We start from the raw sequence: 25,321 nt of genomic DNA, 5'->3' as shown, positions 1-25,321 counted from the left end.
TTGGGACCGTTTGTGCTACTATTACCACTGGGTCGATGCTTCTGCTTGTGGACTGATAGTCCTCGAGATGGCAAGTATAATAGTACTGGCATGAAAATACGGATTTTTTTATAATAGAATTTGCTGTTACAAAATTTGGGAAATAATTAAAAAAAAACAAGGAATGTATCTCTCTCATACAAAGCTCTGATTCATAACCCGGCTTTGGCTAAATTTTTTGGGCCTTTTTTGTGTATAGCTCTTCATATTGTTTAATTAAAATTTGGATTATCCTATATCTTGGCCTCGAGCATCACTCAATAGACATTAATTGTCGAAATGCCAATATTTTGTAGAAAATTGGCACCGTTTATTTTATTACAATTCTTGGTGAAGGCTGGGTTTGAAGGCTCATTTCCTAAAAAAAAAGCGTATCTATCAATTATGCATATGGTGTAGTAGCTCAATGATTCTTCTTTTAAAGTTAGTTATTAAGATCAAGTATGTCAAAGGTAATTACACAAATCTGAGGTCGTCTTACTTTTTAAAAGTATATGGACGCAATTTGTGTGTATATATTAAATTTCAATATCTTTAGATCATTCAGGGCCTTAATTAATTGTTCACTAACTGCTTTTCATTTTTATAAGGGTATCTTAACGGTGGCCATCCCAGAATAGCGTTTTGGATGTCCCAAATCTATAAAGTGTCAATTTGATTATATAAAGATATCATTCTTCTAACTTCGGCTGATTCCGCTTCTCTCCGTTCGAATCAAACGAGTTTTGTGACCAATGATGTAAATATAAATCGGGAAAATTCGACTGTTCTCGGCGTTGAAACGATTATTGCTGAAGAAATATGATTGGTTCGTGATTGAGTATTTTACTAACTCCTTCATATAAATGTTTAATTTGCTGCATGAGACTTGAATAGATCAGCGGTTTATTCAGAGAAAGGTAAGGTCTTTATAACATGTACAACAAAAGTGGGTGTACTATATTTTAAAAGGAAATGTTGACGGCTCTTACTAATGAACCTGATGTATGAATATATACATTGAAAAGATATAAACAAGTCTAAATTGAAAATAAATATAAATAAGATACAGATATACGAGTAATCTTAATTGATAGTTTTGTTTGTCATCATTTTTCATTTCTAATGAAATATACCATTTTTTAAAAGCAGTTTCACACATTAGTGCTTTGTTAATAACCTTTACTTACAAAGAAGACTTCAGACAGTTTCCTACATATACTCAATTCTAGTATAAATTCAATCTGTAAATCTGAACGCTTTATTTACTAAATTTGCGGTAAAGGAAAAATACAAGGAACTATGCATGGCAGAATTGCGCAAGCTGTTTACAAACAACAGTCAAATCTTCTTTATACTTGCATATACTTAATTAAGTCCTGGTATCTATGATGAGTTTATTTAGTCCGATAACGAAAACTATTATGATTTATATAGGCACAAAAAATATAATATACTTATAATCTATGATCTTAAGTTTTTATTTCTTTTCCAGCATTTATTGATTGAACTTTCAGAAGATGAAGACCCTGATATTGTTTTGTTGCCTTGTGGCTGCAATTTTTGCTTCTCCTTTTAAATTCAAATTTAAGGAAGGATCTGCCATTTATGATGCAGTTGCCCATACTGCATCGGTAAGTAGAATATATATCGAATGTTGAAAATAACTGACAAGTTAGCAAAAGTTTGAGCACAAATTAGATTTATAAACATATGGCTTTAACGACTGAAGAAGTAAATCGTATAAGTTTCATCATATCATTAAAGTCCTGAATCATGTGCAAAGGTTATTTTTAGGTGTGTTTAAGATCATGTTATTGTAGATAAATTTGAAATACATGAAAGATCATGACTCGAAACAAACTGCTGGTTTCGAAAATAATTAGGTTCAAAATTTGATTTATGTTTGCTTTATTTAGTTTTATGACAATTTTAAGATTATCTTAAACTTGTAATTTTATCATTAAAAAAATCAATAAAATTTATTTAAAAAGTCTTATGAAGACGCCGATTGGATTATTCTGTCCAGAATTTGGCCGGTAAGGAGTTTCAAATATAAAAATTTCAAGACATCAAAGAAAAAACTTTCAGCAACAAGTCATTAAACGTAAATGTTCGCGTGTAGAAATATCTTCCCTGAAACTAACTTTAGAAACTAAAATCACAAGGTAAGCAAATATCATTATTTTGATAAATTTTCTGTTTACAAAACTTTGGTGCAACTTTTTCGGAACTTTGGATCCTCAATACTCTCCAGCTTTGTAATTGATTGGCTTTTTGAATATTTTGATATGAGCGTCACTGATGAGTCTTTTGTAGACGAAACGCGCGTCTGGCGTACTAAATTATAATCATTGTACCTTTGATAACATTTGTGTTGGAGAGGAGTATATACATATTCATGAGAACTTACTGGCAACATATAAATACCTAAGTAAACAAATGTGTAAGACTACACAAATTATTATCATCATTTAACAAGAATTGACAGGTTTTTTTACACTCTCTGTAACGTAAAAGTCAGAACTTGATCATTGGATTTAAATGACACAATTGAATCCATCGAATAGCAGGTGCGTTATAATGATTTGCTGCTTCACATGACCAGACGATATTTTTTGTGGCAAAGGTGTTGTCCATATTTGAACTTCAAATCAAACTCCGCGGGGACAAATTAAACTTTACCGAAAGTTGAAGGTGATTTTTTGGAAAATAACGGAATCAAATTATAAGTTTCCATGTTTTTTAAATTTCTAACAAATAAGCAAAGTGACTAATAATTTTTATGTTTTTCAAATGCACAATGAGAGCCGAATCATGTATGAAATTTGAAATTACTCAGTTACGTAAGAACCAATTTAATTTCTTCTATACGCATTTATCGATAAAATACTTATATAATAAATATAGTTTGGTTATATCATTACAGAAGAAACATTTTAAAAAAATGAAGTTGACGAAAAAAAGCTACGAAATTTACTCCAATTTCCGATTTATATATTCATTACATTTGCAAGTAACACGATCGTAAGTAATAAATAATACACTTTTTCCAAACAGATGGTACACAAGAGAGACACTGTAAAGAGAGATGCCATGGCCATGGCCTTTAGATGGATTGATACCGATAGAGATGGACACATTAATGGTAACGAATTTGCCGCATTTTATGCAAATGCACACATACCTGGACTGGACTACAGCCGGAGTCGATGGAGACAAATATTCAACTTAGCCATACCTCAAATTGACACAAACGGGAATGAAGAGCTAGAAATTGGAGGTAAGTTTAGTGGTATCCTTATATAAAATAAATAATAGTTTCAAAATTTAAAAGTACTGGCACACAAAATGTGATAAAAACAAATCGGAAAGTTAACCAAAGCCCTAATTATCAATAAGCAATAAACGAAAAACAAGTTAGATAGGCAGCAACCAAGAACAGCCATTCGTTTACAGGCTCCTGATTTGGTCAGGCACATAATAAGGTGGGTTAAAATGATTGTAATCGCAACGAAAAGGCGAAAAAAGTCGACATTTCTTTTTTACACAAGCGCAATTTTGGTGTTATGTACATTTTTAAGTAAACATTTGTTAATTCACCATTTTCTTGTACAATGACATTTTGGTGTTGATTCAATTCGAAAAGATCGTGGGTAATTAATTAAAATGTTCTTCCTCAAAATAAATACAACATAACGCCATTGGTCAATTGGTAATCATTGTTTTAATACCAATCACGTTGCTTTTGACAATTTTACTGTAAATCAATTTAAATTTTGAAAGATTAGAATTAGACAGTTGTTGAGACAAACGACAACTAGAGTCTACCATACAGTGTTGTCATTTGAAAACGAAAATATCAAGGATGCAATCAGAAACCATAAGTCGAAGTGATATATAAGTGCTTCCCTTAGAACATGTAGTATGTAAGCGGATGAGGTAGGAAATTACTTCTTAAGCTGAGTCGCTTTGACTTGTGCATTGTAACACAGAGGTACAGGGTTCTAGTTTTGGTGGAAACAAAGTGACTTTGAATGTAGAACCACGTTTTCCATTTTCAGAAGAAACGCTACAAGATATGACATTCTAAATTGCCCCCAATCTAAGTGAAGTATTAATTGGTTCAAAAGACTCGTTGCGTTAATTAACTGATATTTTTTTCTGATAAACGACACCCATAAGCCATCATAATAATAATAATATGAATACAAATAATGAAATTGATGATAAAAACAAGATAGACTTAAAGTTAATTTAAATTTTCTTTTTTTTTAATTAAAATAAATCTTTATCATCTATGTTTCACCATTGTCAAGTTTCTTCACAGCAGTGTTGGATTGTTTTTGATGTTTCTTTTTTATATACCATTACTTACACAAAGTCAAAAATCACGGGTGTTAGTGAAAAAAATATCACTAATAAGCCGAAGGTTAAATTACGACTATAGTTTACCGTAAATTGGTCCTTTTTTTTGTTAACAAAAAAAAAACAAAAAAACAAAAAAAAACATTATGCTTACAGCTAATATTTACTCCTTTTTGGTTTCTTTTGTAGAATTCCGATCGTTAGCAGAACGTGGATTGAGAGGATATTAAAGACACATTGTGACAACGTTCCACCCGTAGCTATTACAGGACCATTGACTTAAAAGTCTCGTTCAATATTAACCACTTTCAGTTCTGACTTTAAACAGAATGTGTGTCTGTTGTTATTTATTTTTTTGTCTGTTTTAACCAAAGCTGCTCTGTCCAAATACAAAATCATTTTTTTATCAAATTATTAATGTATCAATGTGAAATTTCCTTTTTTATTTTGGCGATTTAGAATCTAAAGCTTGCTTATCATTTATTTTGTGACAAATAATTGCCTACTGACATTTATATAACTTTAAATTTTCATTTTTTTATACTAACAAAGTTTAAGGAGTGTTTACCAAAATGTTGATACTTTTTTACGATGTTTGTATTTTTCAAATAAAGTACAAGCAAGTTATAGTTTTCAATTGTTCAGAAACCCATAAAAATCATAAACTTGTTTTCTTGTGTGTTCATTCTTATCTTTTGTTGTAGTTGTTGTTATCGGTATATATAAGAAGATTTGTTATGCGTGCCAATAACACTATTCTCCATCCAAGTCACAATTTTTTAAAAATAAAACCATAATAGGTCAAAGAACGACCTACAATACGGAGCCTTAGCTCACACTGAACACCAAGCTATAAAGTGCCTCAAAACTAACTAGCGTAAGCAATTCAAACATGAAAACCAACAGTGTAACCTACTAGTATATAGAAAACGAGAAACACTTCTGAATCACACCAACAAACGATAACTACTAAACAACATATTACACAAATGCAAAGAGATAATTCCAATTGACGTAATAAATAAGGGAGATAATTCCAATTGACGTGATAAAAAATTGTACTGAAATTTATTAGGACAATATCAGCCAATCAAATTGCGAGAAATTACTCTAAATCAGGATAATATTAAATATCAACAGGAATAGTTTACTCAATCAAAAGATATACTTACAATTTTCAAAAGTTAATGACTTAAATCCACAGACGCATTCATATACTAGACAGTATGCATTTTTAAAAAATAAACAGTATATAAGAAATAAGGAGATGTGGCAAGATTGTAGATAAAACAGCTATCAATCAATATCCAAAATGAAGCGACAGGCCAGTAGTCTAAATGACATATATTCGCTACTCAAAGTGCTTGTGACCTATTAAGATATATATTAGGTCTTTAACACACTGCGTCACTGTGTTAATAATTATATGTTAGATATAAGAAGATGTGGTATGAGTGCCAATGAGAGAAGTCTCCATTTTCAATTTGTAGAAGTACACCATAATAGGATTGTTACAATTCACCTTTACCTTTTCTATTAATTTTTTGGTTACGATAAAGTAATTTTTTGTGAATGACAGTGAATGGTTCTACTTATTTGGTGTTTTTAACCAATCACTTGTCCCATTTTATTTTTTTCACTGAAGCACACAGAAAATCAATTTGGCTTGTTATTGCCCAACAAAGCACAAGTTACACGATATTCCTTTTCAATGTTTTCGCGTTACAAATTCTCATGCTTAAGCTGTCTGTAAAATCTAACGTTAAAGTAGTATTTTTTTGAATTTGCAGAATCCACAAGAAAACTCCAATAAATGAAGCAGACTAAAGTGCCCTCATTTACTAATACTTGTCTTATGTTTTTTTCGTTGTCAATTGAATGGAGTTTGATGCGACTCTCATACAAGTAAAATATTAGCTAGCTTTAAAACCCATTCACCATTTTCTTCATATAAAAATGTCTGTACCAAGTCAGGAAAATGCCAGTTGTTATCGTTTGATGTGTTTGAGTTTTTGATTTTGCCATTCAATTAGGGACTTTCCTTTTCATTTTTGTGATTTTATAGTTTGTCGGTTTTTGTGGACTCCATTCTTTCTAATTTACCTTCGACACTGTGTTGCGTCATCACCAGATATAGATATGACAGAGGAAAGAAACAATAAAGGAAAAGGTTAGTTATATATTCTCATTTCAGTAAAAAATCGTTTCTGATTCAATAGACCACTTTCGAGTTCATCTGTCACCGGATAAAAACTCGTCATTTATGAGTGCCTTTATGACGTCATTTACCAGATAATGGGGATCGCCTGTATCCCTGTACTATAAACGGTCTTAGTGATCGACATTGTGCAGGATAAACTAGTCTGTAGGTACTTATTCACAATTCCCTAATGAAAGCAGTGCTTAAAGACAATTATGACGACGCACCTAAACGCACGAATGATGTTCATTACAACCAAAGACTTTGACGGAAATGCATCGAACTCTATTCTATTTACATAAAAGTGTTTATCTCGTAATACAGTGCTGTTCAAGCTTGACTATGATATAACTTAGTTACACGAAACCGTGAGATTGATAATTGAAGGAATCTCTTTTTTTTAAAGGTTGAACTCGTCACAGGCTTCTTTGGACCCATTGTCCATTTTTTTCGATTGGAATAAACTGAGAGACAATTAAGTACCATAATCAGTCCTAAATAGCAGTTATATCATTAAAAATCAGTTTTAGAAAATTCCTCTTGCCAGCAAAATGTAAAACGGAATAAGAGTTTGAATAATCGGACCTTTCCTGACGTCACATTTAGTGCATGCATTGAGGATGCTACCCAGTGTTGGGACTTTGTAAAAGTATTTTCAAATTTTTTACACAAAAAAGTAGTTTAAAAACCACTAGATATTATAATGATTTCGAACTTTAATTGGAAAAAGAAAGGCAGAAGATAGCCAATTGGTATTCAAACTCATAAGTCGGAAAAAAACTGACAATGCCATTGTAATAGGCGAAAAACTACGAAAACGACATACAGCTGTCTCAAAACAGATGTTGATCTCATGTGCTCCACAGTGGTAATCGGATCCGGCACCCGTCGTGATACTGATGTTAGTAAAAATCATGTGGTATGTATGATTCGGTAGGTAATGTGCAACGGCAAGTGGACGGGATCAGGTTTCTTTAAAAATGTCCTGTACCAAGTCAGGAAAATGGCCATTGTTATATTATAGTTCGTTTCTGTGTGTGTAACATTTTTACGTTGTGATTCCGTTGTGTCGTTTGTTTTCTCTTATATTTTAGTGTGAATTCACATTACTATAAGACGTTTCACGGTACTTTTCTATCCCAAATTCATGTATTTGTTTTTGATGTTATATTTGTTATTCTCATCGGATTGTGTCTAATGCTTAGTCCGTTTCTGTGTGTGTTACATTTTAATGTTGTGTCGTTGTTCTCCTCTTATATTTAATGCGTTTCCCTCAGTTTTGGTTTGTTATCCCGATTTTGTTTTTTGTCCATGGATTTACGAGTTTTGAACAGCGGTATACTACTGTTGCCTTTATTTACGAAAATTTGAAAATGTTCGTCGGCATCTGTGAAACGGAAATTCTATAACTGTCAACAACTGATGATTGCGTCCGTAATATTTCAAATAGGTGACTTCAACTTTAACACGTAGAACACTTAGTTTAAAATCTTCCTTGTAATATGAAATGAAAGGAAATGCAGGCTCTTGAATATCGTCACAACTTGGAGATATATACTCTATTTAGTGCCTTTGGAATTTTGTTTCATTGAAAAGAACCAATTAACAATTAAAAACCAATTGTTCAGAGAACAATTGAAGGTCTTTCCACCAGTAAATATCTATTTTGATATTAAAATATTAAAAATCAGTCTAAAATGTCAGTTCCTATGGCTTTATGATGTATAGATATGAATTTTAAGCAAAGGTCATAATCTAGAACGTCAAATTTACCTCTGACCTTGACCTCAATTTCAAGGTCACAAACTGAGGATCTCAAATCAAAAGACCCTAGGTCTCTAATATATATGGTAAATAAGTTATATCACTTTACGCATAATTTTAGATCTGATAGGGGCTAAAACTCCTGTTTATTGACAATGCACCCTTTCAACCAAAATTATTAAGTAACGACATGTCGCAACTAACAATTTAGTAAAAATAATTTGTTGATATCTTATAAGGTTAATGAAAATTAGTGAAAATAAGACAAAATCAAAAATTTAGAATATGACCTTGACCTTTGACCTTGACCTAATTTTCATTTTTTTGGACCAAGGATCTCAAATCAAAAGACCCTAGGTCTCTAATATGTATGGTTAATAAGTTATATCACTTTATGCATAATTTTAGATGTGATAGGGGCTAAAACTCCCATTTATTGTCTACGCACCCTTTAACCAAAATTATTATGTTACGACATGTCGCAACTAACAATTTAGTAAAAATAATTTGACGATATCTAATAAGGTTAATGAAAATGAGTGAAAATAAGCCAAAATCAAAATTTAAAATATGACTTTGACCTTGACCTAATTTTCATTTTTTTGGACCAAGGATCTCAAATCAAAAGACCCTAGGTCTCTATCACTTATGGTTTTCCAGTTTAAAATACATTTCAAAATTTCAAATACAAAAGGGGAACTAACTCTCATATGGAATCTCTATACGGCTTCGGTCAAAATGAAACAGAACATCCTGAGGATATAACGAGCAATTTGGTAAAATAAATTTGTCGTAATCTTTTACGGTTGCGAAGGAGAAATGGCCACAAGAAAAACAGTGTTTGGGGAGATAACTCTTATATGGGAAAGTATTCAGTTAAGCAGAGTTGGTTTCAAAAGCGTATTACCTGTTCGATATTATATTCCAAATATCAAAGCGACATCTTGCGAAACAAAAAAAACAGCGAAGGAAAAAAATAAGGTGGAAGAAAAAAAAAATAATAATCAGAAGAAATCCAATAGGTCTTTCCACGGAAAAGTGGAAAGACCTAATTAGGTAGCTGAAATAATCTCTTTTGATTGTTTTGTTCTTTTGAATATTTTGTTCTTTTGATGTGTTGTTCTTTTTATGTGTTGTTTTTAACAAATCCTCAAATACTTCATGGTTGCCGTTTGTCAATTTCTAGTCGATAAATGTAGCAGAGAGAAACTATAGATGTTATTTCAAGTTAGAGGTGATTTCAACTTATCAACATAATTGTGTACTTGTTCTTTAACATTCGACTGTGGCCCTGTTGTATCTTTATTGTTTCATTGTAGACAGGAAAATAAAGTATAGCTATAATTTATATAGCTGACTATGCGGTATTGCCTCTGCTTATTGTTGAAGGCTGTACGGTGACCTATAGTTGTTAATTTCTATGTCATTTTTGGTCTTTTATATAAATAAAAAATTTAATCAATCATTAATTAACAATATTTAAAAAGCTGTAAATCAGCTCTGTTGGTTTGAAAAACCATTTACCCTGGTATTTATGTTGAGTTCATATGCAGCCTTGAGACTATAGATAACACAACTAATAAAAACAAACAATGACGTCTATGGAATGTTAAGCAGACTAAATCATAAAATCAAATCAAATAATAACGACTATTGTATGTTATGCAGTCCAAAACATAAAAGCAAATCAAATATTGACGTCTATTTTTTGTTATGCAGGCCAAATCATAATACCTAATCAAATATTGATGTCTATGGTATGTTATGCAGTGCAAATCATAAAACCAAATCAAATATTGATGTCTATGGTATGTTATGCAGTTCAAATCATAAAACCAAATCAAACCATGACGTCTATGGTATGTTATGTGGGCCAATCATAATTTCAAATCAAATAAAAACGTCTTTGGTATGATATGCAGTCCAAATCATAAAACCAAAACAAACAATGACGTCTATGATATGTTATGCGGTCCAATCATAATTTCAAATCAAATAATAACGTCTTTGGTATGATATGCAGACCAAATCATAAAACCAAATCAAATATTAAGGTAACACGATATCGAATGACGTTACGCCACGAGTTATCGTTCCTGACGTTCGAATAACGTTCACACATACAAGCCAATGCAACAAAGTGATTAAATAATAAATAAATTTGTTGTTTTTACTGTCTTCTGATTGGTTAAAATTGTTAGTTTTATTTTCAATGTTGTCAATTTTGATGGCGACACGCCCACTCTGACGTTGTGTATTCATACGCCAACATGTGTGTACGTTGTTATTGTTAATATAAATAATATAAAAAGTTCTTTGAGCCTTATTTTTGATAGAAATTTATTTATAATGAATGGCAATAATCTATTTTGATTTTATTGAACCATAAAACTAATTTTTGACTCTTCACATCTAACATAATCCGCTTCGCGGATTATTCAATGTGAAGAGTCAAAAATTAGTTTTATGGTTCAATAAATTCAAAATAGATAATAGCCATTCATTAAATAAAGAAAAAAATATTTTTGATAATCATAACTATGTGACATTTTTAACGGTTACTTTATCTCAATGCAGAGTGCCGAGAGTGTTGATGCAATACGTAACGGTAATCTTTTCGACATAGATTGTTTTATCGTTTTCCGTCAATTCTTCTGCTCATTAATTGTTAACCTTTAAAAATGTATTACTTTACTTTTACTTTTAATTCATATTCTGTTTCTTTAATATTTTATCATCTGCACGATTTATCTATATATGTTCTTATGCATAATAGACTGAGTTTTATCACTTTATTTTACCCTTAGTTTATTTTTGCAATAAAAACTTTTTCATGATGCACGCCGTATACCAATGAAATTTTGTTTTTTTGAAAATAGAAATCTTGTCTATAGAAACTTAGGATGATGTGTAAAAAAACGGGGGATTGTACAAAACTATTAATTGATGTTAAAATGGTCGTCAAAAACACCGCTCGGGCAAAATGGAAAAAGGAAATTTATCTGGATGAGAATACGGATAGAATAAGGCAAAAAGCACAATACAAGCAGACTTTGAAACTCATACAGAAAATAGTTTGTTAGTATGGAATGTAGAAAAGTGGTTTAACTTGGTTATTTTGCCGAATAACATTTCCTGTGTTCCAGGTGTAAACATTCTCATTGGTCTGTACAGAGTAAATCCGATATACTTTCGGAAACATTTTAAAAATAAAGTGCTAGCTTCGTAATATCATAGACCAAGTCTACAAAGGACAGACAGCAACATCAGAATGAGGCCTGAGAAAGTTACCGTAGGCTGAGAAATACATGGGAACTTGATTCGGCAAACATTTAAAAAAAAATAAAATCAGGTCCCGTTAGAGTCTGATTAAAGCCAGTCCCAAGTATCCACTTGCATCTATAAATATTTTTGTTTGATTTGAGTTGGAAATGATGTACATGTACAAGTTCGGAGACAAAATGACTGATAGATAATTAACATAGTTGCCTTTAGGTCATGGGTGGCATATTGCTCACATGATATACCCTCATTTTCCAGTGTCAGTCCAAATTTTCTCAACCATCTTCCCGGATCGCCTCTATTACAAAACTTATCTATTATATGTTAACTTGTTCTCGTCCTGAACATGCATGACATATTTGCCACTGGACGTTTAAGCAACCAACAATCAATCCTTCAATTTACACCCGTCACTTGAAACTTCAGTTGTAAAAATTTAAATCATTGCCTCTATTTTTTTCAACGTAATCGACAAAGTTTACGAATATTTACGCAAAAAGAAATATCTACGTTTCCGCTTGCTAATTATGGAAGTGGGGTAAAACTACAAGTACAAATAAAACAAAAAAATATATGGAACATGTCATTTGTACAAAGAATGATAAATAGAGACATGGGATTTGCAATTTATGAGATAGCAACATCTGGACATTTAACGACATCAAAACCAAAGACATCAAGCAAATTGTGACTAGTGGTAATTGGACGAGCATCTTTTTATTTCTAATTTGTAGTTTTAGTAAACGTTGGCCCCCTAAATTGGAAAGTATAATTATCACAGTAACATTTCAGTCTCCTAGTACATATGTGTTTAAATCCTAAAACTTTTGTTCTTCTGGAGAAAATTTACTCGGAATTATTATAGTATGCTTTTTTTTCTCCGCGTCCGTTCTACCGTCAATCCCGCACTTGGTGTATATAGGGTTTACAGTCTTTTTGCTTCAGGTTTAAATTATGTACCTGGTGTTACTACTCATATTAAAAGTGCGAATATCGTCTGGATTTTCTTTATTTTTTGTTCATGACAGGTTGCTGAATTAGGCGTTTTGATAATATATAAAAGGCACGCAGACTCCGGCTTACATCTCCTACATGTGGAATTTCAAGCTGAAACTTTTATATTTCGCATTTGCAGTTTGTTTTACTTATAAAGAATGCATATATGATCTCAAGATTTGTTCGTAAATAATTTTCCACAAATGACACTGTGAAATTTTGCATACAGTTTGCAAGGTTTGTCCGACTTGTTGAGCAGCCAACTCACACATTTACACCACGCTAAACCAATGTGTGTAGCAAGTCAAGAATATGATGGCTGTTTATCTATCATTCTTTTAATGTATTTGAGCTTATGATTTCGTCATTTGAAAAGGGACTTTTAAGTTTTGAATTTTTTCTTTAAGTTTTGTTATTTTATTTTTTAGAATGTGCATTTTATCAGGATCATTATTTTCCCTCATAATATTCACAACTAACAGAATGTAAAACCTTTTTTGACTGGTGCATCAAATGTGTCTTTTATTAACAACTGTTTTCAAAATTGTATTGTATCGTCCGGAACATGCCTGAACTATTTGCCACTGAACGTTGAAGAACTATCAAAAACCGATCAATTATAAAACTATACTTGAATACCGATCAATTATCAAACTGTTAACTGAATCAAATTTTTGAAGTACTTTAGTTCTGCATGGATGAAGCAACGACACCACCATTGTCTTAAATGATGGAGTTAAAAACTGAATCCCACGTGAAATTTTTCATGTTATTTTCACGTGAACTTTACAAAAATATGAAGGTATTTTTCATGATTTTAATTAATTTTTTTAATAATCTTATTTTGAAAATTGACGTGAATTTAACGTGTACCTGATTTATTTATGCATGATTCACTTTGAACCAACCAGTTCAAGCAAGTTTCAAGTATATGCTCGTTGTGAAAATCAGACGAGATTAATGTTAATTCATGTGAGTGAAAATTCCAGGTGCAGAACGAAATAAATTATATCAGCAGAATTGTGTATTTCATTACTAGGAAATTTACGAAACCCGACAGCGGAAATAAAAACAAAATAAGCACCATTCAGATCCCGACACATATTTTGTTTTCAATATCTCTGAGTAGTAATACCGTAAAGTTACATTCTGTATTTAAGGGAATACGATACAGTAGCAGGGGCAGATAATAACGTTTTCAAAACTGTCCGTGTTGTTTTCGCGACGTTGGTAATCAGAACGTTGTAATTTCGCGATGTTTCTAATAAGAACGTTAACATTTCGCGACTTCGCTTTAGAATAAGTCATATTTCGCGGAATATTCTCTGACGTCATTAATTTCGGTTGCGCGAATTTCAAAAAAGTACCTGCTAAAAAAGTGGCCATGCCGTTTCTAAAAGACCGAGAAACCCACCGAAGAGCAGTGGGATTAAAGGAAATACTTGAGATGTACAAAAATAAATCAAATACAATTTTGCATGACGAAATTGATGAAATGGTGTTAGACACGGAAGAGAGTACTGACATGGAAAGACGGAAGAAGAATTGTGGAGCTTTTTAGTCTGGCACTGAATAACTGCCAAAACTGCACGGTCCAATAACACAATTCGGAACATAACGACCTGCAATAGCTAATTATGAGTATTGGTAGCTACTTAACGTCCAGCGGCAAATATTTAATTACACATTTATGACATCCAAATGTCATTTTAATGAAACTTATAGAAATGAGAAAACGTATGAACCCGTGATTAATGAGTAAAAATTTAACAAAATCTATTGTTATAGGGTGGCCGAATCGGGTCTGGTGTTGAAATCCATACACAAAAGTCATTACTACGGAGTGTTGTACAGCTGTGCAATATTTTTCATTACGAGAACAGTTATTTTCATTTATTGATAATGAATTCGAAGTAAATAATACTATCTTGAACTGAAAAATATCAGAATCAAAATAGTTAAGTTTGTGTCTTTTTTTCTTTTCTTGTTTAGAATTTGGCAGCCTCCAAGTTTTACGGAACATTGTCATTGTACATTGTAAGGCCAAATTTAACAGACTATCAATGAAATAACAAAACCGACTGCATGTGCGAGACCCTCATTGGTGGACAAGGTCGTATAACATCCCTATTCGTAAATAAAATAATAAAAAAGAGATTGTCTCATCCTGCTCTGGACTTGAAATTGGTACATAAAAAAAATTGCTGATTTTAATTGATATTTTAAAAACATATTATATTGTATGTGTATGTAGAAAAACTGTCAATAAAAGTCCGTTAAAAAGATTTCAAAAAAAAATATTGGTGCCGTTTTTGGTTTGAATTTAAGCAAAATATTACCAATAGATGCAGAATTGTCACACGTTAGAAATTAAATGGTGTCTTTTGGTATTGGTCATCATATTTGTATTTTGTTCATTGTTTTATAGCTTACTATGCGGTATGGGTTTTACTCATTGTTGAAGGCCGTCCGAAGTCCTATAGTCGTTAAGCAATTTGGTCTCTGATTGAGATTTGCCTCATTTGTAATAATACCACGTCTTCTTATTTGCATGTATAAGCACGTCCCTATTATACTTCAATGTATTGAGAGATAAAAATTGAAGTATCGGCAAATTTACACTAATTGCAGACAGACAGATCAGAAAGTGTACACACGTTAAAACTCGTCGTATAATTAGACGATCGGACAGACGAACAAATTGTTTTCAATATAGCTCTACTTCTAGACAAACAAGTACGCCAATATTCATACGTATACGCCGTAAAAAAAAGGTTATGTAACTTATCTATTGATAAAGACATCTTTCAATATTATTCTCTTATACCGGCTGCTGCACTTCCTATGAAATATTATATTACAACTTCATTTTCGGTCGATTGAGGCAATAATGGCATGAGTTAAATTGCACAAAACAGCTCTTATTATAAAACAAGAAGAACTGCTTATAATTTAAATTTGAAAGATGATTATCTTTTGAATGTAAAAATAAAATAAAAATCAAAGTACGTCGAGACCTAAAGTTGACGATACGGTATCGGTTTTTTCATTGTTGAAGGTTATACTGTTGTCAATTTAAGGTATCGCCTCACTTAATTTATAGTTGGTTCACATTTTGTGATGTCAATAAAGTTGTCTATCCTCTTACAGTTCAATTTAGAACTAATCTCGGACGGAGATGCACCTTTATTTCAATCAGATTTTCTTTTTTGCCGTACATCTGACAAAGCAATCTGCTAGAATTCTTTTTTATAGTCTTTTTTTTTTATGAAAAGGTTCCTGTCCAAATTTCGTTTCGTAAATGTTTAGCACAGATGTTTTTTTTTTTCATTTTATGATTTACCATCTTATAAATTTTTATGATAAGTATCAACGCTTTGAAAAACACCTGCAAACTCGTGTACGGCGGGAATGCTTACACGACGTTGTTGCGATTAAAACTAAATTTAACGTAATTTAGCGCCATACTGACAAAGCAATCTGCTAGAATTCTTTTTTATAGTCTTTTTTTTTTATGAAAAGGTTCCTGTCCAAATTTCGTTTCGTAAATGTTTAGCACAGATGTTTTTTTTTCATTTTATGATTTACCATCTTATAAATTTTTATGATAAGTATCAACGCTTTGAAAAACACCTGCAAACTCGTGTACGGCGGGAATGCTTACACGACGTTGTTGCGATTAAAACTAAATTTAACGTAATTTAGCGCCATACTGACAGACGTCGTAAAAAATTAAGGTTTATGGCTTTTATTGAAAAAACAAGCACATGGACCCCAATTTTTTTCTTTTGCAATCAATCAAGTACTGTTTCAAGAACACTCCGCCAAAATTTCAGGAAAAAATCAACGACCAAATTTTTTTCTGCACTGCCGAAAAGACGCAAAAATATGTTCAATTTCTTTATTTCGGATATAGCAATCTAAATCCGGAACATGATGATTTGATTTAACCTTAAACTTGTTTCAGCATGTTGATGCCATGGATCAGGGGAATATTTTACAAAAAACCCGGTTAAGTTATGACTTTTCATTCAAAAGTATTGTTACTTTCTTTAAAAGTCATAATTTATGAAATTTCAGGGATTTTCTTCCAAATATGCAAATTTCGAACCAAATTATCTCAAAAAGTAAGTCATGAAGGTACTGTTTTCTTTGCATTTTTGAAAAGTACACATTGAAATTGACCTTCTATCAAAATTTTAAGAAAAATCAACGAGGGATCTCTACTGTATCGTATGCCCTTAATAACGTCACACGTTTTCGGTCCAATTCTAATGGTATCAATCAACTTTGAAGCCATTTATATACATTTATCTCGAAAACAAGGATGGTGACATATGAGTTTCTATACATGTATGGGTTCAGTATGCAATTCTGGATATTATGTTAGTTTTTTGTTTTTCTCCGTATATAAGAACATAGATATCCATTGGAAAATCTAAAAAGTTAAGCCGAAAAAAAGGCATTTCCCCTATATACCTAGGTAAATTTGTCGCCAAAATTGACGTTTTCCTATGAAAATACCAAGAAAACAAAAATGGTGACCCCCATTTTTTATTACATATTCCGATGTAACTTGATTCAAAGAACACGTGTGCCAAAAAGTTTGGAAATCTAAATCAAACCATGACGGCTATGGTATGTTCTGTAGGCCAATCATAATTTCAAATCAAATAATAACGTCTTTGGTATGATATGTAGGCCAAATCATAAAACCAAAACAAACAATGACGTCTATGGTATGTTATGCATGCCAAATCGTAAAACCAAATCAAACCATGACGTCTATGGTATGTTATGTGGGCCAATCATAATTTCAAATCAAATAATAACGTCTTTGGTATGATATGCAGACCAAATCATAAAACCAAAACAAACAATGACGTCTATGGTATGTTATGCATGCCAAATCATAAAACCAAATCAAACCATGACGTCTATGGTATGTTCTGTAGGCCAATCATAATTTCAAATCAAATAATAACGTCTTCGGTATGATATGCAGACCAAATCATAAAACCAAATCAAATATTAACGTCTATGGTATGTTATTAGTCAAAATCAAAAAACCAAATCAAATAATGACATATATGGTATGTTATGCAGTCAAAATCATATGTAAAATCAAATAATGACGTCGATGGAATGTTATGAAGGCCAAATCACAAAACAAAATCAAATAATGACGTCTATGGTATGTTATGCAGGCCAAATCATAAAACCAAAACAAATAATGACGTCCATGGTATGTTATGCAGGTTAAATCATAAAATCAAATCTAATAGTGACGTCTCTGGTATGTTATGCAGGTCAAATCATAAAATCAAATCTAATAGTGACGTCTATGGTATGTTATGCAGTCCAAATCATAAAATCAAAGCAAATATTAACGTCTATGGTATGTTATGCAGGTCAAATCATCAAACCGAAGCAAATATTGACGTCTATGGTATGTTCTGTAGGCCAAATCATAATTCCAAATCAAATAATATCGTCTTTGGTATGATATGTAGGCCAAATCATAAAACCAAATCAAATATTAACGTCTATGGTATGTTATGCAGGTCAAATCATAAAACCGAAGCAAATATTGACGTCTATGGTATGTTCTGTAGGCCAAATCATAATTCCAAATCAAATAATAACGTCTTTGGTATGATATGTAGGCCAAATCATAAAACCAAATCAAATATTAACGTCTATGGTATGTTATGCAGGTCAAATCATAAAACCGAAGCAAATATTGACGTCTATGGTATGTTCTATAGGCCAAATCATAATTCCAAATCAAATAATAACGTCTTTGGTATGATATGTAGGCCAAATCATAAAACCAAATCAAATATTAACGTCTATGGTATGTTATGCAGACAAAATCAAAAAACAAATCAAATAAATGACGTCTATGGTATGTTATGCAGGCCAAATCATCAAACCAAAACAAATATTGACGTCTATGGTATGTTATGCAGGCCAAATCATAAAATCAAATCTAATAGTGACGTCTATGGTATGTTATGCAGGTCAAATCATAAAATCAAATCCAATAGTGACGTCTATGGTATGTTATGCAGTCCAAATCATAAAACCAAAGCAAATATTGACGTCTATGGTATGTTATGCAGGTCAAATCATAAAACCAAATTCTAATAGTGACGTCTATGATATGTTAAGCAGGTCAAATCATAAAACCAAATTCTAATAGTGACGTCTATGGTATGTTATGCAGGCCAAATCATAAAATCAAATCTAATAATGACGTCTATGGTATGTTATGCAGGTCAAATCATAAAATCAAATCTAATAGTGACGTCTATGGTATGTTATGCAGTCCAAATCATAAAACCAAAGCAAATATTGACGTCTATGGTATGTTATGCAGGTCAAATCATAAAACCAAATTCTAATAGTGACGTCTATGGTATGTTATGCAGGTCAAATCATAAAACCAAATTCTAATAGTGACGTCTATAGTATGTTAAGCAGGTCAAATCATAAAACCAAATAAAATAGTGACGTCTGTGGTATGTAATGAAGGCCAAACCATTAAACCAAATCAAATAATGACGTCTATGGTTATTATTCAGACCAAATTATATTTGATATATTAATTTGAAGGAACAATTAGCATGAAATAGCCATACGTGAAAGATAAAAATAGAAGTGAAACAAAATGTTTTATTGTTTTTTATTTTGACAATCAAATAATAAAATCTTAGCCAAAACAATTTGGAAGTTGTAGAGCAATGACAATTGCTGTTAATAGTATTAACGTTTTCAAATTCTTGAATAATTGCACTAATCTTCTTCATAATTATCCTTATTAGTTTTAACTATAAAATTGTAAATGTCATATATTACAGTTGTTAGAAAATAATTGGAAGAGAACACGTTGCATACTGGTAAGCTTTGTTTATGATTTTTACAACTGAATTTGTGGATACGAGCAGGTATACAAGATTATACTTTACAATAACGCTAAGAAAATGTATTATGCCTATGTACAGTTTAATCGCTTTCAAAACTGGGTGTTAAAGAGCAACAATTTAGCTTCAACGGGATTATGGTTTTTATGTTTGAGTCAGAATTGTATTTTTGCGCACAGTGCGAACAAATTTATTTATTTTTTCAACGCTATCAATCAAATTATTTTGTTCAAAATTTATCATTATAAGGAATTGGTGAAATCTTGATTCAGAATATTTTTTATATACAAGCCCTAACATATTGTTAGACAGTATAAATTTTTGTATAAGGGGAAACACGACCTAGTAATAATTGAAAACAATGAACAAAATGTCGAAAACAATCGTGTACAAATAGTTATCAAAGGTACCAGGATTATAATTTAGTACGCCAGACGCGCGTTTCGTCTACACAAGACTCAAAGGTAACATATGTAAACTTAAATAACTATGGATCTATCGCTTTGTAAAAGTGTTCCTCCTTCCTTAAAATACCAAATGAATGCCCTCTAAATCTGTATATTGTATAATTTCTCTTAAAATACCAAATGAATGCCCTCTAAATCTGTATATTGTATAATTTCTCTTAAAATACAAAATGAATGCCCTCTAAATCTGTATATTGTATAATTTCAATCCATAACAAAAACAATTTGTTAGTTAAAAATCTGTTGTCTAATCGTTTTCATTCCTTTTACCATTTTTATACTTATTATATATTCCAGGTAATTAAGGATGGTTACTATACAGTTGGTATTAGTTTGCGTTTTATTGACATGTTGTTTTGCGTTTCCTGGTGCGAAGAAGATGTCCGATATGAATTTATCTGAAACAGTCAAACACGCCGTAAAGGTACCATCTAAATTATATTTATCATGTCAGGTGTTTTAATATGTCAGCCAGTCAACGGCAAAAATATTCACAGCACATATCATTGAGGGATACTTAATGTCTTCAACACCTAAATTTAATTTAATCAAAAACTTTCAAATATCACACTTACGAGACTACGTAATCCAGAAAAGCGCTTCGGACGCAAGAAATTAATAACGTGTTGTTTTCAATATTTTACATCACTGAGTCTATACCTCTGCTGGTGGAATATCAGTCCCCGAGAGTATCATCAGCTCAGTAGTCAGTATTTTTTCGGTAGTGACATGATTTAACAAACTTTACTAAAATTGTCCGTTTATTTATAGGTTAGACAATACTTGGTCATGTTTTATGAAGATTTAAGCCCCAGGCGAAGCCGAGGGCTTAAATCTTCATAAAACATGACCAAGTATTGTCTGACCAATTTAGAACATATTCACACTTTCGAGTGACCTTACAAAATTATCCTTTCCCATTGTAATTTTCAAACCTGAATAAGAGTTCACTTTTTATAATGAACTAAATGTAAAACACAGGTAATTTTGAAATTTGACTTTTTTTTAGATATAAATTAAACTCTCTGTATAAATATTTAAATTCAGACCATTCAACATTAAATGCTTACTTTTTATTGGTAAATTTACATGTATTTGTGTTTCTCCAAAAAAAAATCTTTGTTTTATATATATCAGCAGTCTGGCATTGTTTTCTTGAAAGAAAAAAAAATCCTTCAAATGTCAGGTATACACATTAAATAAGTATTATTTTACCTCCATCCTTAACCAAATTGTTTTTGTATATTCTATATATGTGTATCGTTAGAAAATGCATGAACATTTGCAAAATTCAAAATGTTTTGTTTTAATCTTTGGTCTTCATCTTTAATCAGTAGGCTCTTTTTCCATGGGAAATGCCTCAGGGGATTGTACACTTCGTTAGTGCAGTTATTAAGAGTTCACTTTTATAATTAACTGACAATGAAAAGTCATTCATGTATAGCATTTCGTAGTGCATAGAAAACCATGTACTATGAAAATTAGAGGGGGTAAAACTGACTTTTCATTGGACGAGAAGGGGTGAGTATGTTCTAAAAATTTAGAAATTATTAAGAGATTAAGGTTTCAACTCCCTCAGGCAAACTTGACTTTTTGGCTATTTATTTTAGGTATTTTTGACATGTAGCTCTTCCCCGGTTTCGGTACTTATACATCTTCGGATTTCAAATGTTTGGCTTAGAGCGTTCCTGATGAAGGAAAATCCAGAAAATCGCTTCGGACGCAAGAAATTTATAACGTGTAGTTTTCAATATTTTACATCACTGAGTCTATACCTCTGGACGTGAGAAAATGAAACTAGAGGCTTTAAATAGCATGTGTCGCTCACCTTGGGCTATGTGCATTATTCAACTAAAGACACTCTCCAAAATATAAACAAAAGAGAATTCCAGTTCAAAACGTCTTTTTTTATAGAACTTGTATTGTTGATCGTCTCGTCTGTTTAGTTCGTCTCTATCTTCTTTAATTTTTGCTCAAAAACACGAAATAGAGTTAGATACTCTTTTAAGGGCAGTCACTCGTATAGCTATATCTTCGTTGAAAATTTGGCTTGTGTGTAGATTTTGCCTTGCTGATAATTTGTTTGTTATTCAAAGTTTCTATTTATCTATTATAACTATCATAACAGACAAAATACAAAAAAGTTTAAATTTTCATAAAAGGCAATAGCTATAGTCAGGAGTGTTCAGACGATTTTCTCTATTTGTATTAATTGTAGATCTTGTCTTGCTGATCATTTTTGTTTCTTTAAGTTTCTATCTACCAAAATACAACAAAAACACGCCAATAGTTTGTAAACATTGTCATCAAACGACAATTACTCTAATGACTGACGCTTTCTATAGAGTTGTCTTGCTTGTAGATCTTGTCTTGCTGGTAATATCCTTTGTTTTATTTAAACATTGTCAAGAAACGGTAATTACTCTAATGACTGACGCTTTCTATAGAGTTGTCTTACTTGTAGATCTTGTCTTGCTGGTAATATCCTTTGTTTTATGGAAACATTGTCATCAAACGGCAATTACTCTAATGACTGACGCTTTCTATAGAGTTGTCTTACTTGTAAATCTTGTATTGCTGGTAATTTCCTTTGTTTTATGGTGACAGTGTCAACAAACGGCAATTACTCTAATGACTGACAATTTTTATAGAGTTGTCTTACTTGTAGATCTCGTCTTGCTGGTAATATCCTTTGTTTCATGTAAACATTGTCATCAAACGGCAATAACCATAACGACTGACGCTTTCTATAGAGTTGTCTTACTTGTAGATCTTGTCTTGGTGCTAACATCCTTTGCTTTATGGAAACATTGTCATCAAACGGCAATTACTCTAATGACTGACGCTTTCTATAGAGTTGTCTTACTTGTTGATGAGGTCTTGCTGGTAATATTCTTTGTTTCATATATAAACAGTCATTCTTTCTTAACAAACAATGGTTTTATATCTCTTATAAAACAAAATCCTACACAATGTACACGTTTGCCCCTTTTTAATATTTGTTTTTGTTTTGGGCCGTACATGTACCATTATAAATGTTTTCAACATATAAATCTTAAAATGTCTTTATAATTCTATTCTCTTGTCCCAACTACATATGTTCTTCACTCAACGTACCCACACCACCTATAATACTTGCAGGTGCTTTTTCATCATGGAAGAGAGCCATATTTTCGCTTCGGTTATCTCACCCTTCTAGTAGCATAACTGAGATTTCACATATTATGTACCGTTTTTATTGATAAAACTAAATAGACATACTTGCTTTGTAATTTGCAGGACATTAACAAGAGAGGAGCATACAAACGAAAAATGTCTAAACTTGAAGCGGAAATTGAGGCGTTCTCCTGGACTGATGCTGATGGCAATGGATCCATCTCACCTCAAGAATGGGCTAATTTCTACAGTACATTGGAAGATGAACGTTTACCAAAATATAGTTATAATTTGTGGTTACGTTCATTTTATAATCAAATCACTGAGCCTGGTTTTGACAAAAATAACAACGGTCTAATGGAACTGGGTGGCAAGTTTAATAGCAGTTTTACAGTGTTACAAAATGTCAAATTTCTTAAACTCCAGAAGTTAGTACTAACTGTTTCACGACCGACATGAATCAATGAATATGTACTAGTATATAAACTTACAGTAATTTTTAAGTATAGATTTCTTTTCTGGTTTTATAATGTTGTTGGTTTACTGCATGTCTCATTGGTGAATGCCCAATCTTCTTTGATTTATCAAAACAAAGTATGAAACATTAATATGCACTTGTTATTTTCTTAGTCACAGATAAACATAAGTAATCAAGATTTTTTTTTCAAACACGTAGAATCGACTAGAGATTGGAATTTATTGAAAGCTACAGAAAAAAGAATTAAAACCATGTATTTATAAGTGGAAACAATCGGTATAAGACGTTTTGCTGCAGAAAGCTTTCAAAAGAGAGCACTTCTTATATATATATATATATATATATATATATATATATATATATATATATATATATATATATATATATATATATATATATATATATATATATATATATATATATGGAGATTTATATAACAATATGTTATAAATAAACTCATCACAGATATCAGGATCAAAATTTGTATTTACGCAAGACGCGCTTTTCGCCTACCAAAGCCTCATCAGTGACGGCAGAATTCCAAAAAGTTACAAAGGCTAAATAAAGTAATAAGTTGAAGAGCATTGAGGACGAAAATCCCTAAAAGTTTTGCCAAATTCAGCTAAGCTAATCAATTCCTGAGGTAGAAAGCCTTAGAATTTAAAAAAAAATCATAAATGTTGTAAACAGTTAATTTATAAATATGACCATATCAATGATAATTCATGTCAGCACAGAAGTGCTGACTACTGGGCTGGTGATACCCTCGGGGGATTAAAACTCCATGCACCAGCAGTGGCATCCACCCTTTGGTTGTAAAAAAACCTCATCACAGATATAGGATTAAAATTTGTATTTACGCTAGACGCGCGTTTCGTCTACCAAAGAGTAGTTTGTGTGTATCTCTCGATTTTCAAATGTTTTTAAAAGTGTGTGTGTTCCTGTTAGGTGGAAATTCAGCAAAGCGTCTTGGATGTACAGCATTTAAAGTGTTTTATTATGTTTTTCTCCATTCAGACCGAATTTCTTGTGACCGTCAATGTTTTAAAAACATATTTAATTTCGAGGATAGTTTGATGTAAGTTGTGTAATCTAACTTGGGCTTTAACGCTTTGAATAACAACGGCATTCTATGTAAATTATTTATAAAAAAAAAGTTCTTGGCATTTGAGTATGTCATAATATAGATATAGGAAGATGTGGTATGAGTGCCAATCAGACAACTCTCCATCCAAGTCACGATTAATAAAAGTAAACCATTATAGGTCAAGGTACTCTCTTCAACACGGAGTCGTGGCTCACATCAAACAGCATGCGATGAAATGTTCAAATTAGATAATAAGAACTTCAAATTGGTATTATAAAATAATCTCAGTTCATTTTATGTCAAATACATTAGCGCGTCTGACGTACTTAATTATAAGCCTGGTACCTTTGATAACTATTTACTGTGCGTCTGTTTTTGTTTTTTCTATTTATCTTTTTGGAGCGGTATTTGTTGCTTCTTTACGTTAATTTTTTTTCTTTTACTTTCAGAATACCTGCTAATATAATGCGAACAGAAAAGTCTCATATGCAGTTACCCATAGATGTTGAAGCATTAGACAGAAAATTGAAATACATTTATGAACAAGTGTTTCTCTTAAATATACATTCATATATCTGG

The 25,321-nt window shown here is 31.7% G+C and overlaps 1 long non-coding RNA gene across 1 annotated transcript; it reads left to right on the top strand.

Moving 5' to 3' along the window:
• The first annotated feature begins 797 nt into the window (after nt 1-797).
• LOC143083846 (uncharacterized) lies at nt 798-25,321 on the top strand. The gene is made up of 6 exons (XR_012980898.1): nt 798-938; nt 1,514-1,652; nt 3,079-3,301; nt 4,576-6,556; nt 23,301-23,547; nt 25,192-25,321. It is a non-coding gene; the product is annotated as an uncharacterized LOC143083846 (long non-coding RNA).

This window comes from Mytilus galloprovincialis, chromosome 7 (assembly GCF_965363235.1).
Source record: "Mytilus galloprovincialis chromosome 7, xbMytGall1.hap1.1, whole genome shotgun sequence".
Classification (NCBI taxonomy): Eukaryota; Metazoa; Mollusca; class Bivalvia; order Mytilida; family Mytilidae; genus Mytilus; species Mytilus galloprovincialis.
Note: the sequence above shows the minus strand (reverse complement) of the source record. Positions and strands in the feature narration are given on the sequence as shown.